Genomic DNA, 6,050 nt, shown 5'->3' with positions numbered 1-6,050 from the left:
ACTTTCACATGCTATTTGGAGAACGGCAAAAACCAACCAAAACTTACCCCAGCCATTCCCACCTTGGCTGATGTAGGTCCCTTCACCTCAGGCCATCTACAAACACAGCCTATTACCTACACAATTGTGATGTTGTACCCCTGAAAAGGAGGGGGAAATAGGAGAAATGATTCACACTGACACGAAACGAAAACATGGGACATTTTTACGACTGTGTTATTTGCGTGTTGATTGGATTGTAATGTCGACCTATAGGGATGATAGGCTGGAGATGTTCATATTGAAACATACAGTAGCTTATTCTCTTAAGGTCCTGACATGTTTATTAAGTTTGAGAACCACTGTACTAACCTCTCTCTCTGTGTCTCCTCTGCTTCCTCCTACATGCATCACAGCTTCACCACTGAGCGTCACATCACTGTCTGTCTCAATAGCCTCAGTAGTATTATGAGATATCATTAGCGTATTTCTTGCTCCCGCTGAGGTAGGCTTTGTCATCCTTCTAGCTGGCTACAGAGCCTTCAGAAAGTCATTTGGATAAACCAAATGTATAATAATCTCTAACCCATCTACACACAAGGGTATAAAGGGTATAAAACCATTTCTATAGTGTTTAAAGTTTCTAAGAGCACAGTGGTCTGCATAATTGGGAAACGGAAAATATGGAACTACCCAGACTGCCTAGAGCTGTCCGTCCGACTAACTGAGCACGTGGGCAAGAATGACCTTGGTCAGGGAGTTGACCAATAACCCAATGACCACTCTGACAGAACTACAGAGTTCTTTGGCTAAAATGGGAAAACCTGCCAGAAGGACAACAGTTTCTATAGCAATTCACCAATCTGGGCTTAATGGGAGAGTGGCCAGACGGAAACCACTCCTGAGAAAAGGGCACATGACAGCACACCTGGAGTTTGCAAAAAGGCATGTGAAAGACTCTGTGGTCTGATAAGACAAACTTTTTAACTCTTTAGTCTGAATGCAAAGCGCTATGTCTGGAGATAACCAGGCACAGCTCATCACCCGTCTAACACCATGGTGGTGGCAGCATCACACTATGAGGACGCTTTTCAGCGCCAGGGACTGGGAGATTGGTAACAATAGGGGGAACAAACGAACGGAGCCAAATACAGGCAAATCCTTGACGAGAACCTGCTTCAGAGTGCAAACGACCTCAGACTGGGGGAGAAGATTTACGTTCCAGCAGGACAATGACCCCAAGCATACAGCCAAAGCAACGCTGGAATGGCTTCAGAACAAGAATATGAAAGTCCTTGAGTGGCCCAGCCAAAGCCCAGACCTGAATACCAATGAAAATATGTGCAAAGAGTTGAAGATTGCTATTCCCCACCTGTCTGACTGTCTGTCTCCCCATCTAACTTCAGCTTGAGAAACTCTGCAAGGAAGAAAATCCTCAAACCCAAGACAACGCACAGCTGATACAGACAAACCCAAGACAACGCACAGCTGATACAGACAAACCCAAGACAACGCACAGCTGATACAGACAAACCCAAGACAACGCACAGCTGATACAGACAAACCCAAGACAACGCACAGCTGATACAGACAAACCCAAGACAACGCACAGCTGATACAGACAAACCCAAGACAACGCACAGCTGATACAGACAAACCCAAGACAACTCACAGCTGATACAGACAAACCCAAGACAACTCACAGCTGATACAGACAAACCCAAGACAACTCACAGCTGATACAGACAAACCCAAGACAACTCACAGCTGATACAGACAAACCCAAGACAGCGTACAGCTGATACAGACAAACTCAAGACAACTCACAGCTGATACAGACAAAATCAAGACAAGTCACAGCTGATACATACATACCCAAGACAAGTCACAGCTGATACATACATACCCAAGACAAGTCACAGCTGATACAGACATACCCAAGACAAGTCAGATCGATAATAGAAGGGTTCTAAGCATTGATCAATGCTGGGAGAAATATGTACATGTTGACCCGTCATTTGTTGTCTTTATTGTGTACAAAATATATATTTTTATAACGTTATATATTTTTTCAAATGAGAAAAGAAAGTACAGCGGTCCGGACCTTGGTGTCCTCATATGTAGCAACGGCCACATGGTCAGACCTCCAGTGTGAATGACAAGCCAAAGGACCCAAAATCAATGAGCAAGTCAGGCTACATAATCTTACCCTGTTATGCATCATCACTGAGACCGCTGACACCAATTGTTCGCTTGACTTGGAACAATAATCTTTCAGTCAATGATATAAAAGCCCAGAGACAGCAGAAGGACTATATCGACTCAGGAGATTATCTTTTCATCGTGGCCGAGTACATCAATAGAGGAGAAGAGCTTTTCATCGTGGCCGAGTACATCAATAGAGGAGAAGAGCTTTTCATCGTGGCCGAGTACATCAATAGAAGAGAAGAGCATTTCAATCATGGCCGAGTACATCAATAGAAGAGAAGAGCTTTTCATCATGGCCGAGTACATCAATAGAAGAGAAGAGCTTTTCATCATGGCCGAGTACATCAATAGTAGAGAAGAGCTTTTCATCATGGCCGAGTACATCAATAGTAGAGAAGAGCTTTTCATCATGGCCGAGTACATCAATAGAAGAGAAGAGCTTTTGAGTTCTAAAAACGGCAGACACGGTCAATGAATAAACAAATCATTATTACTGTTACAGACAATGTGCAACACTCATCACACAGTGTATGATAAGGACCTCCACTGAGTCAGCTGAGAGCACCTACCCACTGGGAACATACGTCAGTTCAATGTTCAGTTTTGATAAGACTGAAAACTCAGTCAAATTATTGTTGCTCTTTGGTTGGATGCTGGGGGGAAAAAAGGTCTGTTGATGAGCATTTTGTTTTCCTTATTAGTAGCCGAAATGTGTAAAACATGAACCCCTCCCTCCGCAACTGGATACTGACTTCCTGACGGGTTGCCCCCAGATGAGGGTAGGCAACAACACATCTGCCACGCTGACCCTCAACACGGGGGCCCCTCAGGGGTGCGTGCTTAGTCCCCTCATGTACTCCCTGTTCACTCACGACTGCACGGTGCACACGACTCCAACACCATCACTACGTTTGTTGACTACTCAACGGTGGTTGGCCTGATCACAGACGACAATGAGACAGCCTATAGCGATGAGGTCAGAGACCTGGCAGTGTGGTGCCAGGACAACAACCTCTCCCACGATGTCAGCAAAACAAAGGAGCTGATCGTGGACTACAGGAAAAGGAGGGCCGAGCACACCCCTTCCACATAGACTGGGGTTGTCAGACTCCAGCCAACCAAGTCGTAGAATGTTCTCTCTGCTACTGCACAGGAAGTAGACTGTTCTCTCTGCTACTGCACAGGAAGTGGCACCGATGCACCAAGTCCAGAACCAACTAAATAATTTGTTAAATAGTTAACCAAAATAGCTACCAGGATGATCTGCATTGACATTTTTTGCACAAATTATTTTGACTCATCACATACGCTGCTGATACTGTTTATTATCTATCCTGTTGCCTAGTAACTTTTTCCCCTACCTACAGTATATGTACATATCTACCTCAATGACCTCGTACCCCTGCACATCGACTCGGTACTGGTACCCCGTGTATATAACCAATTTATTGTTACTCATTTTGTATTTGTTCTTTGTTCTTATTTTCCTATTCGTCTCTCTGCGTTGTGGGGAAGGGCCTATCAGTAAGCCTTTCACTGTTAGTCTACACCTGTTGTTTACGTAGACAGGTTCCCCTAAACATGTACATTTATCCAAAATGATCACAAAGGCTAAACTGATACTATATCAGCACTCTTACTCTGAGACCCTTTGTGAATATGGCCCTTACCTCTATTCCTTGCAGTTTCGTGGACTCATCAATGCAACATGCATATAGCCCCGAGTCCAGGGTGAGAGGAAGTCGACTTTCAGTGTACAATAGTCACTAGTAGATCTATGATTCGTTGAGTAGACCAGTGTATTGTGAATGGAATCCACTTCTGATCTTGTCTAGTGTGAGATGTGGCAGCTTTTATCATATCAAACAACACGTGGAGGCCTTCTCTGGGTGCTGCTGGTGCCGACTGTCATCATTTCTGAGTGTTAGTGTGTCTGTGTCTGTGTCTGTGTCTGTGTGTGTGTGTGTGTGTGTGTGTGTGTGTGTGTGTGTGTGTGTGTGTGTGTGTGTGTGTGTGTGTGTGTGTGTGTGTGTGTGTGTGTGTGTGTGTGTGTGTGTGTGTGTGTGTGTGTGTGTGTGAAAACTAAGATGACAGGAGAGATGAGGGGGTTGATTTGTGCATAGCCGTGCTGGTTCTTCTAACTTTGATGAGGGAGAGTGCAGTGCAATCTGAGATTTTATGTTACAATCTTAAAAAGGAAATCTAACTATTTCATCAGCGTATAACGATCTTGCACTCAGAAGCTCAGGTTACCATACAGTATATTACTTTACCAAAAGTAATCATTTGAGTACAGAAGTCCTTGCACCAGAGTTGAATTACAAAGAATACAGGCACAAAAGCCCTGACAACCTTAACAGCGGTTGTTTTCTCCCAATCTACAAGGCAGGGAGCAGGAACACTGGAATAGGCCTAGCCATTGTATACCAGTATAATATTTACATCATGCGGAACCGGCACGTTGACAGCACTTGAGCATTCAGAATCATCCCATAGGTTTTGCTCAAGTAATGGAGCGCTTTATGACTTACTGCTGGGAAAGAAGACTAAGTCTGATTAGACAGGAAAACACTGTTCTGGGAGAAAGAGCGAGAGAGAGAAGGGAACAAGTTCCTGGGAGATTTCAGAGAGCGAGCGAGAGAGAGAGGTAAATATTGGAGAGAGAGATAGAGAGAGAGAGAGAGAGAGAGAGAGAGAGAGAGAGAGAGAGAGAGAGAGAGAGAGAGAGAGAGATGGGAGGGAACAAGTTACAGGGTAATATTGCCAAGAGAGAGAGATGGGAGGGAGGGAAAAGGGTAATATTGCCAAGAGCGAGAGAGAGAGAGAGAGAGAAGGAGAGAGAGGAGAGAAGAGAGACAGAGAGAGAGAGAGAGACAGAGAGGAGAGGAGAGAGACAGAGACAGAGACACAGACAGAGACACAGACAGAGACACAGACAGAGACACAGACACAGACAGAGACACAGACAGAGACACAGACAGAGACACAGACAGAGACACAGACAGAGAGAGAGAGATGGTTGTGCAGTTGTACTACAGTGTATCTCACAATTTGTTGACAGGTGACAAGGGCTGACTCCTCAACCAGGTAGTTCATTTTGTGAGTAAATGTAGGAAGTATGTATTTGTACTCACCATGACAGGTCATATACAGCACATCCACAATTCCATTCAGGTTGGTCCGGAGTGATGTGGGGGAGAAAATGGCATAACAACTCAGTAGTCCAACACTCAAAGTGTAACATGTCATAACATGCCAACAACATAACCCAGAGATCAAATATACCGGTAAATAACCCCTCTGGATCGAATCACAGAGCTAACAAGGTAAAAATCTGTCGTACTTCCCCTGAACAAGGCAGTTAACCCACTGTTCCCTGGGTGACGCAAGACATGGATGTGGATTAAGGCAGCCCCCCGAACCTCTCTGATTCAGAGGGGTTGGGTTAACTGCGGAAGACACATTTCAGTTCAAGGCATTCAGTTGTACAACTGACAAGGTATCCCCCTTCCCCTTTCTAAACATAGATGTCTATGTTTGGGCCAAATCAAGGCTGGACAGGACCCCAAAAAAAGACTGCTAGTCTGGGCAGGACCAAAAAAGACTGCTAGAAAAGACTGCTAGTCTGGGCAAGACAAAAAAAAGACTGTTAGTCTGGGCAGGACCAAAAAAGACTGTTAGTCTGGACAGGACAAAAAAAAGACTGTTAGTCTGGGCAGGACCAAAAGAGACTGCTAGTCTGGGCAGGACCAAAAAAAGACTGCTAGTCTGGGCAGGACCAAAAAAAGACTGCTAGTCTGGGCAGGACCAAAAAAAGACTGCTAGTCTGGGCAGGACCAAAAAAAGACTGCTAGTCTGGGCAG

The 6,050-nt window shown here is 44.8% G+C and overlaps 1 protein-coding gene across 1 annotated transcript in view; it reads right to left on the bottom strand.

The window, feature by feature from the left end:
- The window catches only part of LOC123991381 (protein 4.1-like), a 123,366-nt gene extending 117,753 nt beyond the window's left edge, over nucleotides 1–5,613 (bottom strand). The window contains exon 1 of the mRNA XM_046292923.1: nucleotides 5,322–5,613. The gene's annotated coding sequence lies outside the window, so the exon portion shown is untranslated. The remainder of the gene's footprint in view (nucleotides 1–5,321) is intronic.
- Between the last annotated feature and the right edge of the window lie 437 nt (nucleotides 5,614–6,050).

Source organism: Oncorhynchus gorbuscha, linkage group LG12, assembly GCF_021184085.1.
Source record: "Oncorhynchus gorbuscha isolate QuinsamMale2020 ecotype Even-year linkage group LG12, OgorEven_v1.0, whole genome shotgun sequence".
Taxonomy (NCBI): domain Eukaryota; kingdom Metazoa; phylum Chordata; class Actinopteri; order Salmoniformes; family Salmonidae; genus Oncorhynchus; species Oncorhynchus gorbuscha.
This window is presented reverse-complemented; position numbering and strand designations above follow the sequence as displayed.